This window comes from Corvus cornix, chromosome 3 (assembly GCF_000738735.6).
Source record: "Corvus cornix cornix isolate S_Up_H32 chromosome 3, ASM73873v5, whole genome shotgun sequence".
NCBI lineage: Eukaryota > Metazoa > Chordata > Aves > Passeriformes > Corvidae > Corvus > Corvus cornix.
Genome location: NC_047056.1, coordinates 6,224,144 through 6,236,877, shown reverse-complemented (window position 1 = coordinate 6,236,877; position 12,734 = coordinate 6,224,144). Strand labels below are relative to the sequence as shown.

The 12,734-nt window shown below is 42.7% G+C and overlaps 1 long non-coding RNA gene across 2 annotated transcripts in view; it reads right to left on the bottom strand.

The window, feature by feature from the left end:
* LOC109145101 overlaps positions 1–12,734 on the bottom strand; it is a 125,388-nt gene that overhangs the window by 22,199 nt on the left and 90,455 nt on the right. For both annotated transcript variants that reach the window (XR_002046304.3, XR_005603988.1), the window contains exon 2: positions 599–685. This is a non-coding gene — a long non-coding RNA (uncharacterized LOC109145101). The remainder of the gene's footprint in view (positions 1–598; positions 686–12,734) is intronic.

Genomic DNA, 12,734 nt, shown 5'->3' with positions numbered 1-12,734 from the left:
TGTCAGGTCTCAAAGGAGATAAGGCTAGGAAGGAAGGTAAAGGGGGAATTACAGTTATAGTGAATTCTCTTCCAAGAATCCACCTAGAGAGACAGATATAATTTCCAGATGCTATTGCAGGACTTAGAAACTTAACAGGGCATTAGGTGTCACTCAAAACTTTTAATCACATACCAGGGACTGAGCTGCAGAAAGAGTCCACCAAGCAGAATACTGTAATAAAGTAGAGCAAATGCTACTCAATGTGCAAGTTGTCTAGAAACAAACATGCTCAGCACATGAAGTAGAAAAGGCAGAACAAAGCCTTTCGCCTTTGCTCGGTTCTTGAAGCAGTAATCTGAGTGAGTCATCAGAAGAAACAAATATTTTCTGAGTGAAAATGCAAAGGAAACACTCCACCCATTAATGCTTTGACACAGAGAGAGCATTTGATATTAACGATTTTTAAATACTTCTCTGTATTCGCTCTTTGTAAATTCTGCCATTTGGTGAAAGCGTTCTGCATCCAGTGCCACTGCTCTGACCTGGATGAGTGCTGCATCTTCCAAGGAAGATGTGTGACTGAGCACAGCATCGTCTGGATGTCACCGTATTTTACCTTTTTCATTTTCCCTCAGCACAGCAAGCTTGGTAGTACCTCCCTTTCCTGAGTTCAGAGTGGGTTTCCAGAATTTCCTCTCCGAGACTGGAAGACAGATGAAAAAATAAGTTTAGAGGAAGGTCTTGCTTTGTTGTTGTTTGCTTGGGGTTACTTTGTTTTGGTGTTGAGGTGGTTTTTTTCTGTGGGTTTCTTTTTTTTTAAACTTTATTTCTGAATTCCATAAAATAAAATTTTTGATGATATAAATACATCTCTTTTTGCTTCAGAAGTGAGATTTTTTTTTTCCGTTAGCATTTATAGAATAATTTAAAATTTCAGGTCAGTTTTCATAAACATAGAAAAAATTCATAATAGAAAGTATTTTCATTGAAATTATGATATGCTCTTAGTAGAAGAGATGCACTTCAGATCACTTTTCTCTCCAAATACTTTTTTTTTTTCAGTAGAGTTCATGACTTGCCATGCAATGAGGGGACACTGGAATTTAACAGCTCCATGTTTCATTTATCTTTGTGATCATGCTGTAAACAGTCCACATGGAGACACCCGGGTCATCACATGCACTCATAAAACACAGCAAGTAACACTGGCAAGGGAACCTGCACTGTCCTCTCACACCAAATTCCTGGCTAAGCCTCTGAAGATAAGAGTCAAATTAAGCTGCTTCTTCTGGTAAAAAATGGCGCTGCTGGAGGCAGAAAGGCTCAATATTCCCTGGGGGCTCCAACTATGAGTTAATGCTTTCCAAACCCTTCCATATGTTGGCTGAAATGGACCCAGGGTTTCTTCACCACTGTTGTCATATCGGTTTATATCAGAGTCAGGCATCTGAAGTGAGAGGACTTGTTTTCAAATTAACCACATATCACAGTTATTTAATCTGAAACTTTTACTGCCACTAGTTTATTGGATCCTCAGGAGATGGATTCAGAAGTTTTAAGAGCTCAAAATCAAGAGTTTCAGAGTTCTTGCCCAAATTTGCCTAGAACTTCTCATTGTTAGGTTTGTCTCCCAACTAAGAAAAGATAGAAGCCTCTTAAATTTATTTTGGAACAAAGACTTTTTTCTCAAGAGCATCATTCCCATCTACACTTGCAGGAAAAGTGCTGATAGCAAGTTTGGGATACAGTCAGAAGAGCTGCCTAAAACAAAAGCAAAGTTTCTTCACCTTTGCACCTTTTGTGAGTTCTGGTGTTTTCCCTGCGGGTTTTCAGAGATAATGAATGAACAATTGTCCCCTTATCCTCAGAGGCAATGTGATCTCAGCTGTGCTTACCAACACCTGACACCTGCAGGCTCCCACAGGGCAGAAGATGTTTCCAAGACCAGTAGGATAGGACCATGCCCATGGTATGTCTATCCCAGTATTTCTGTTACTATTAGTGCCAGGCAGCAGGACAGTGGACTGAGCACAGGGTATTCCTTTTTAAACACCCTGCAGGTACAAACACCAACAGCTTTTCCCTTGGGAAGTTAGTGCTGAGCTTGGCTCTCCCAAGGCTGGTTCCTATCGTTCCCAATGATCTGTGCTGGAGCAGCAGACTTCGTGACAGAGCCAGTTGGAGCTGCCTGAGTTATTTCTTTGAATTGTTTTTTCAAATGATCCCTTCTGCCAGCCCTCCCTCCCAACCTAATACCACCTGTGGAGTCACACTGGCAGCTGGTGGGAATGCTGCACACATTGACAGCCAACATTCCTGCTGAGGGCAGAAACAGCCAGCTGTGCAAGGAAGGATTGGCAGGTTGTGTTGTTTCCTCTACCTACTGTGAGCAGACACCTCACTGAACTGCTCGGGCAGTCCTGAAACATGGAGATGTTTCCAGACATCTCAAGGGAAGGTAAGGTGAAGAAAGTTCAGAGAATACTGTAATGAAGACTATTGTTGTTCTACTTTTACTAGAAATTCCTATTTTCCTCCTTTTCCTTTTGAAAACAGACTAAAGGTTAGCTGAATGACTCCTGAAAAACTTCCTCTTCCACTTGGGTGCATCGGGAAAGACCTCAGGCTGGGATCAGGGTTCTGCCATTCCATATCTTTGCTAGCAAAGGATGGAGGGAACGAGGGTACCACAGGCAATGCTGAATCTCTCAATAAGGAAAGGAAAAAGAAGACGAGGATGAAGAGCAAATTCGGCCCTGGGAGAATGGACATCCCCAATCCCTGGCAGAAATAAATGAAGATAATGCCTTTTCCATTCACTGCTGTGAGACACAGGGGCTGGACTGGCTGCCACAGCATTTCTCCAGCAGCCACTGCTCCACAAATAACAAACCCCATCCAGACAGGGTGAGCCACTTACAGAAACTTGCCAGATGCACAAAAAGATTATGTTTTCCTCTCCTTCTACCCAGTCAACCCTCCTGCTGGACACAACACCTCTGCATATCCACATACAAATACATATTGCTGCTAATGGAACATATCACTGAATTCCATTAACCAAACATCCACAGAATCAGAAGAGCAGTTCAGCCTGAGCTGGTGTTTTGCACTGACCACTTAAAATGCTATAAAGATACTGAATCCTGGGAGCTCAGGGAAAAAAAAAAAGATGCCATGTCAGTAGATGAACTCAAACTTCAAAAGCTTTTCCTATTATTTTTCTACTCATTGATGGCTCTCGATTCAGTCTGTATGGAAATGACTTCTTTCCTAAGTGCTAAACTCTGCACTGGACCCTCCTGTTGATAGAAGAGTTTGATGCAATCTGTCTTCTCTCACTGTTCCTTTGCCTACAGAACTTGAATTAGGTCCCAAGACTAATTCTCACGTTGAAAAGAAGTTCCTCACATTTCTCAGAATTGTTTGAGCATGAAGAAGGCATTGAGAAGGGATGCTTCTGTCTACAGGGTGATTAGACCAGAGAGGTTCCTAAATTATAATCAGGAGAAGAAAGACTTTGCCATTAAATAACGTAAAGTGTAAGTGATGAAATAGAAGAAGGAATCAAGGTAGGAGACCCAATTTCTGGAGATTCCAGAATAATAATTCATTCATTACTGGGGATAGGTCACACTGAAAGTGCTTGTAGATGTAAATTTTGACTGATATTTCTAAAAACTCTTCATCATCCTTATTTTAATTATATTGAAGAGAGAGGGATGCAGGAACCACAGAGCTGTAAGGACTGAGTAGGATCCAAGCAGTTACATGCATAAATGCCAAAAAAAGTCTTCTGATCTAGAGAGAATCACAGACTCTGCCCTTTCCCCTGCTTCTTCTGGCCTCGTGGGCACTACCAATTAGCAGTTAGTGGAATTGTTACTGCAGCACTCGGAGAACCTGCCGTGCGCCACTGGAGAGAATTTCCAAATGAAATTACTTACCTTGGCTCTATAACCAAAGAAATTTCACAGGCTCCAGGCCCTCCTGTAATGCACAAGAAAATCCCACTTACTGAATTTGCTTGCAAACCACCCTAGTTCTGGAATATTATTTAGCTGAGCAATTACAGAATGATATTAGTGCTCCACAGATAAAAATCAACTGGAACCAAATCCTTTGTTAGTTCTGTTTTCCTCCTTCTCTAGGTTTTCTCTTTTCCTTTGATTTTTAACAGCAGTCATTGCTCATTATAAAGTTTTTCATCAGCACTAAAGCCTCAGTGCTGCAGTCTGAACAGGCAATGATCTGCAGAGAGAAAATGCCACACGTGCAGAAACACTGGGGCCTGCCTAACCCAGCTGGAAAACTCCTGAGGCAAAGGAAAGAGGGAAACTAGGCAAAAAAACTGTCTGTGGAAGTATATCCCATTGGAAAATTTAGGTTTCACATCTGCCTTGGCTGGATTATAAATAAAACAATAAAAACAATTCAGTAGCTTGCCATCCTAGTCTTACCTAGTTGCTTGTGTTAGAAATTTAGCAGCATTAGTAGAGAGTTTATTTGGCTGCTGAAGAAAACGTCTTTCCCATGACTTACTGTGGTGTACACTCAAATGAGAGCTCTGAACACAGTCCATGTTTGAGGTGAAGAGAAAAAATATAAGTACTTTAAATCTAAGCACAGAATGGCCGTGCTTTGATTTAAAATTCATATGTAAATGGATTTTTAATTTGTGAAAGCCCTAGACAAGATGCAACATGACCCTCCACAAAATTGTTCCTTGGCCTCAGTGGTGAAACTCCTGATTACGATGGTTCCCATGTTGCATCCAATTTCAGTGCAATTTTGAGTGTGGTCTTCCAACAAAAATCATCATCTCAGCATGTTGTCCTGGAAATACATCTTAATAAATCACAGCCAGTATTGAGACTAAAGGGGGGAAGGGAAAATTTTTCACTAAGTTGTAACCAGAAGCCTTGAAAATGAATTATTCCTGCTAAAATCCCACTAATTTTTCTCCTGTGAGCAGGCTACATTGACTCTTGTAAATAAAGGAGTCATTGCTTCAATTAGATGGAAGAGTTGCATCAAATTTGATTTAAATTCTGAAAAGCTAAATTAAATTCTAAAAAAGCTAAATAAAACCAGAAAATTGCTGGTTTTCTGATTAGCCATACAACAAGTAGGTTTCTCAGTTGGATGCCCTACCTTTCTCACTCCTCGACAATTTAGTCCTAATATATCATCCCTTCCTCCTGCTTAGATTTTATTTCAGTCATTTATCAATTAAATTAATAATTGGTTGATAATTGTGCAAATAATCTCTATATGAAGACAGTCAACTCTCTTCTGAAATGGTTTAGGATTTACATTGCCTTGGAGGAGATGGGCTTTTTTCCCCCTCACAAGAAGCAGGAATAGTTTTTCTGTCATTGTGGAAGTGAATAAATGCTCAAAGGTTTAAAAACATCCTCTTCTGGCCATCAAGTGGTTTATCACTGCATTTTTTTAACACTATCATGTAAGATTTGAGACTGCTCTTAATTTTGGGACCATCAAATTTATGGGGACTTGCCTCTACTTAGCGCTGGCACCGCGTGGGGTCGGGTCAGGGAAACCTTAGGGAAAGTCAAAGCCTGCAGAAAGGTGAAAGGAACACCTTTTTCTCTTTCCCTCTTCATTTTATAACCTTCTCTAGATCCATATAAAGAAGTGTATGTTATATATATTTTGTCTTGCCAAAATCTGTAAACAGGAGTCCACTGTGTGTGTAAATATCCTATCTTTTAAGAGATACTATTCATAATTTCTAGGAGTTAAAGAGAGGAAAAGAAAAAGGTTGCTTTTCAGAAGCAAAGACTAGGAAACACAAAATTAATTGCCAATGCTCAATAGAGGTGAGTCCACCTAAGTCTGATGGGCCCAACCTTAGGAGTAGGTCTCAATTCTTACATTATACTCTTAAAAGGCCGCATTGATAAACAACTCCAGATATATGTAGCTAGGAGGTAAATGACAAAAATAATTGGAATTTCTACCTCCTGAGCCAGAATAGAGTCCAGGCTGTCAAAAAGATTCATGATGCACCCCAGACTGGGTTTAACAGGCCCAAGCTGGGTCTATTAACTCGGACGCAGAGTCAAAAGCAGAGGCCAGGGTATGTAGGTGGCCTGTTCTGATGGAAACATTTTCCCCACTGCTGCTACATTAACAGTCTGTTCTTGAGTCAGGGAGAAATATCCCACCCTCCCTGACCCATCCAGTCTCCTGGACAGAATTGTCCTTGGCAGGGTCCTTGCTGCCCACCCTCCCTCATTTCCTCCATGCTATAGTGTGGAATTCTCAAGAACCCTGTGAACTTAAGACAAGGACTCAACAGGAGACAATTTTTCTGACTATAGTGAGCATTTATAGCATCAGAAACAACTCAGGTTAAGGTTTTTTTCTTTCTCCCTCCTTGGACACGAGCCATTCCAGAGCTTGTATCTGAATATTTGGTTCTCATGTATATTTATTTACTTAGGAGTGACATTCCTATTTTTATAGCTTTGAGTTTTTAACTTTCTTGTTAGCAGAATTAACAAGGTTCATGGCATATAAAGTGAGCTGTGGCATTTAAAAAATGCTGGCCTAATGTAACACCAGCCTTTTTTTATATATGTGTTCAATGGCAAACTCCTACTGACAGGCAGAATGCAATTCTATGTCTGGGCAAGTTTATAGATGGTGTTCCCACCTCTGGGCCACAAGGTCACAAATTTGTTTCTGATTCTATTAAAGAAACACTCAACAATGGTAAGTTTGTGTGCTTCTTTTCTTTTTTTTCCTTTTTTTTAAATGAGAGGGGACTGTTTTATATGATCCACGATCTTAAAGATACTCCAAGGGATCTCTGTTAAGTTCTCGGCTTTTCACCCCTGTGCCCTGACCAGAGAACACTGGTAGCAGATTTGAGAAGCTTTGTCTGTTAGCAGCTAGATAAAACAGATTTTGGAGAAATCTTGCATGACTGAAAAAAGAACAGGCCCTGGTTTCAGTGGGGTTTCATGGGATTTGCCTCTGCAAGCAAAAGGATGTGGAGAAATTACAGATTCACAGTACCTGTTGTCTGCTCCTCTTTCCTCAGCAGATCCTCTGTATGACTCTGAGCACCTCACCAGCTTTGCTGCCTGACCCTGCACACCTGTGGGATGGAAGGAACAACACTCCTCCCTTCCCTGCCATCACCTCTTTTCAAGGTTTTAGAGGCAAGGCAGTGAGAGATGGATAAAGGCCTTTGCACCACATACATTAATAAGGATATTTACTGAACTCATGGCCAGGACAAGCAGAAAGATGGATCAGAGGTGGCTGCTGTGCCCTAGGAAACACCAGCCTTATTTTCTCTTGGAATTAGTTTAGGTATGTTCTCCTTTACGCCATGTGATGGCTTCAGCTGCAGCTTCCTCACCATAAGTGTTTACTGCCTCACACCCAGCCTCGTTTAACAAGAGAGGAGGCACAATCCAGCCCGGCCTCAGCCATGAAATCCCTTCATGCTGGAACACGCGCTCTGGGACTTTGTGGCTACAAACATACAGAGCCTCGGCTTGAGAAATGAGCGGGGGCCAGCAGAATGATTGAACTGCTGGGGTGAAATTAAGAGCATGGGAGAGAGAGAATGCTGGTGAGCTTGGAGGAGGGAGGATAAACTCGAATGTCTGCTGAAAGAATTCCAGCATCATCCATTACTGTCCAGAAGGCAATCAGAAAAAAGCAGAAGGGCAAGGAGCACAGCCCTTTCTGTGGGATGCTTTGGCTTGTTGTGGTTAGGAGGATCAAGGCTAGGTATCACATGCCTCCACTGAAGGGAGATGCCCTGGAATAAAGCAAGGAGCAGGAATTTCTAGGCTAGGGAAAAGGCTGATCATGTTGAAACTGAGCACAGGAAAAAGAATTTGGCTGTAGTGTCTGACTGGAGGAATTTTAGCTACATGAGAGGACTCCAGGTCTATTCTTTCTCTAATTTCCTTATGCCCCCAAGGAAGCTTTTGCTGGAAATTTGCTTCCACTTATGGGAGCACTGGAAGAATGAGAGCCAGTCTGTGACTGAGCATCTGGCAATCAGAAAGAGGGTTCAAAGGAGAGGAAACTGCTCAAGCAGGATCTGAGAATGCTATTCTGCGCTGGAAATTGACCCCTGCAAGCGACAGGCTGCCACTGCTGGTCATTCCAAGTGGGTATTTCTGCAAAGTGACAGTTCAGGAAACTCTCTGTGGCCTGGATCCAGTAAGCTGACTTTGCTCTCTGAAAATTATCATCACCACACAGGTTCTTGTGGCCCAGTGAATTCCTAGTCGATCTTTCGTTATCATCTGCTTCAGATTCTCTCCTCCATGATAACAATGGGTCTGGCTACCAACAACAACCACAAAACCATTACTGAACATCTTTGCTCAGAGGACACATTGCTTCCTAGCAAGTTTTTTCATTTTTCTGTGCTGTATTTTGTCACCTGAAATATAATTGTTTCTGATAGCCGTGCAAAACCTTTACTAAAACAGGTTTCAGGTCATCTTGCTTCTCCTGAGAAAGGCAGGTTTTCTTTTGGCGTTGGAGAAATCTGCGATCTTCTTACATTTTTAAAGAACTCTGACAGAAATCCCCTTAAAATAAAGATGTACAGGTAGGGAGCAGGTGCATATCTCCCACAAAGCACAGGCAGTCCTCCACTAGAGCAAAGAACCTTCTTCAGTTCCTGTGATCTCTGTTAATTTGGTTACTGTTACAAACAACTTGGACAGTTTACAGCATCAATTCTGTGAGAAAAGCAAAAGCAGGTTTAATGTGTTTGTATTTTGGTAAGAAAAGAATCCAGAACAGCTGGGGTGGCTTGTCCACGAGAGACAGGATTAGTAAGCAAGCAATGATCAATTGCTTTGCCCCGTATTTAGGCTTTCTACTTTATTAAATAATACAGACACTATGATTGTCCCAGAAATGCTGGTGAAATGGCTGCAAGGTAATGAGGAGCCTGTGCCTTTTTTTGGGTTTTGTTGACATCATGAAACCAAGAAAGAAGTTGATCACAGTCTTCTATATAGAAAAGTAGCAGTTATTTACCTTTCATCCCTATCCCCACCTACAAGACCATCCTGTGAGATAGTTTTCCGTAAATACTCTGTACCATTAGGCATGTATAACAAAATACTTCCAAGCCATTTAACACTCCTGCTTCTGCTGAGGAGTCTCCCCTCCTGCAGTGTTCTGCACATGTGAGCCCAGTGCTGAAACAACAAAGTACGGTGACAAGCAGTGCTACTCATTATTCCCAGCAGCATTCCCTACAAAGCACCGTTTATGTGACAGTGCTGGAAGACTTAGAGCTTGCTCCTGGGAGGTAAGGATGAGAACCACGGCTGCTGTGCACATCTGGTTTGGGTTGGATCCATCACTGCAACCCCCCCAGAAGTGGCTGTTCTGCAGCACAGTAGCAGACCTCGAGAGTGCCCTGGACTAGACCCTGCCCGGGTATAAATCACAGGAACTGCACTGAAATCAGCCCATGTGCTGCTCTTTGTCACCTCTGGTGTGGGACTGCCAAGGACCACGATCACCCTCCAATGTCTTCTTAGAGACAGCCACAAACATACCACATGCACCCAGCCCTTCCAGTAGCTACGCCCTGTGCTCTCAGGGATTCTCTCCCTCCCCTCTGCCCTTTCTTCCCTCCCTTCTTCCCCCCAAAACCAGCATCTCTCAGCATTTTGGCCAGGAGACTAATTCTTCAAACTGAAAACATCAAAACATATCTCTGGTTAGATCTCATCCCAACCCTCCGAGTCTGTTGACTTGGAAAGTGAATAACTAATAAGGCAGCATGCCATTGTTTTCTGTTTATGATAATGGAAATAAATTGTTGGCTCCAAGTCAGGCACTGATTGTTCCTTTGATACCACTGCCAGGAAGCAAAATAAAATGGATTTTTAAAAATCACCTTTCACGGAGAGTGCCACAGGCATTTGAAAGATGAGACTTTTTCCATGTCAAAGGCTCTACCAGAAGTGCCAAATACATAAGAAGAAAAATTCAAATCCTTTACTATTTAAAAAACCAACAAAAATAAGAGCACAAGAGAGGATATGGGATAGCCCGGGCAGCAGGATGGCTTGAGTGGGCTGGCACTCCACAGATGTCCCAAGAGTGCTCCTGAGGGAGCAGCGGAGCTGCCTCCATGGTGAGGAACGCTTCCTGAAAAATATAGAACACATCCTTTGCATTTCCCCCCCAATAAAAAAAGCACAGGTGGGCTGGATGAATTACTCTGTCTGCTGGCAGCTCTTAAACTGATGATAAGAGACTTTAGGAACAAAAAAGGCAGGGGGGTGCTTTGCCCCAGAACCTGAACCACTCATAAATCTTGCCTGTGTTTCTTTCATGGTTTGGGGGGGTTTTTTTAGCTACATGAAGCAGCAATTTCCTTGCACCTCCAACGCCTTCACAGCATTTTAGTGCCTTCCCCATGGAATTTTAGGTGCAGTCTTTCAGCTGTTTGAGTTTTTCTCAGGGTGCTACCACTCCTACCTAACACGTCAGGCATGGGCACCACTGTGACACACAGAGAGAGGATGTTCCTCCTCGGAGTTTGGTGCTGGATGCAGATCTTACACGATCAGAACATGGCAGTGTTTGGTTTTCGTGACGTGCTGCAGTTTGATTTGGCTCAGAGCGGAGGATGGAGCAGAGAGCCAGATTCAGATCTCTGGCCAAACTCAGATTTTGTGCTTCAGCTACCAAACTTCATCATGGTTTGGCAAAGATGTGCTCTCACCTGCTCACCCCATGTGGGGAACACCTGTGATTTGCTGGAAAAGAACTTGCTCCTGCTGTGAGAAAGTCCCAGCAGGAAAGCTAGGCTTCGAGAGCCTGCTTTGGCTGACCCTGGCAGCTGCAGGTGGACTGGGAGTGCAGAGCCACTGGAACACGCTCAGACTCCTCAACTGTGGAGGAAAAAGAGTGGTGTAAAGAAAAGCTGTCAGAAGCAGAGCGCAGCTTTGTGTCTTTCCTTGGTGCCACGCTTCTCTGAACCTTTTTATTTCTAGCACTGGGACTCAGATGCACAACAGCAGCAGCAGGACCTGAGAGCAAAACAGGAGAACTCAGAACTAAACCAGTTTCCACAAAAGCCTGCTTTTGAAATAATCCCCCATACTGCCTCCAGCCAGTGTTCTTGGATATCATTTTTGGAAGAACATGCTAGAAGACTCTTTTTTCCAAAGCTCAAACCAATGCCATGACTTAAATGGCAAGAGATCTGTGTGACAAACAGCGTGGCCTGCTAAATATTAAGGCTGTTTGACATAGATTTTAGGCCTATGCTCGGCTCAAAGTGCGTCCTTATTCTGCAAAGCATTTAAGCAAGTGATTACCTGCAAGGCTGTAGCTGTGTCCCACGGAATGGGGCAACTTAATTGGGACTTTATGAAGTGCTTATGACATAGGTGCTGTTCTGAATCGAAAGGTTTGAAGGGCTCCCACCAAAGTGCCCTGGAATAAAGTAAAGACTTTTGATTGGCTTCAGCAAATATTCAGCCAGGTCATACTTTTTACACTTATTACTAGCTTACAACAGGATATTTAGAAAGAAAAAGGAAGGACCTTTTTCTCCAGATAATACCATCTACTCTATTTCTGAAAATTAAGGGTGCGATTACTGACCCATAAGTACTTTATGATCACACTTTGGTTTGAACTTTTATGAGTGTATGTAGGTTTACTAACTCTAGCACTGCCCAGTAATTTATTTCCCAGGTGGGCTACGAAAGTCATCTGGAAGAAGGAAAACAGTGTCTAAGGGCTTGCTGTGCAAAGGGATGATTGTGCTAGCTGGATTTGTGCATGGATGTTTTTGGAAAGAGTTTTCAGAGGAGAGGTAGAGTTAAGTTTTCTAATAAAATCCAACGTTTTCCTTTAACCCAGAAGCAGTGCTTCAAATTCTTGCTTATTTTTTCAGAAGATTGATGATTGCTATCTGCTTCTCTTTTGAGGACAGAAACTGAGCTCAAAGGCAGCAAAATCCTATTCAGACCCCAAAAGCTGCTGTGACAGAAGTGTGAAGAAGCTCTGAATGTCTTTGCAACCCTGTCACTTTTCTTTCCCCAGAAGACAACCAACCTCAGGGGCTTTGCACAAACTTTCATGCACTGAACAGCATGACCCAGAGTTGTGGTACCTCCAAGGGCAGCACAAAAGCTTCAGGTGCCAAAGGGAGCTTCTCTGTGCTCAGTGACTGCCCCTTTGCTGGTGAGAAAATCTGAGTAAACGATGCTCACCTGAGGCAGCTGCAGATGCTGCGGAACTCTGCAAGTTGACTTTTTAGTGCTGTTTGAATCCCAGAGCACCATAGTTTAGCTGGCAGCACCTGGCACACCTGTAAATCACTTGCTGAACATTGATCTGGCTTGGCTGAAGAGACAGAAATTAAACATCAGACCTGAAAATGCAGTCGGCAACGATGTTCTGGCACATGAACCATTACAGGATATTTACAGGCCCCTGGAGACCATGGAAGTGTTACACTGTGCCATGCAAACCCAATATTAAATGAAATCTCTGCTTCTACAGCTGATGTGGCCTCTACTCATTCCACCCAGCAAGTTCCTGGGAATATTTCAATGCAAAGAAAAATTGACTTTGTTCTCTTAAAAAAATTCTCTTTGGCAATATCTATGAAACTTCAGGAAAGTGATTCCCAAGGAATCACATCCTGGACACAGCACAGTTCAGATTGCTGCGACACTCATGCTAAAGTTATCTTGGTTTAACTT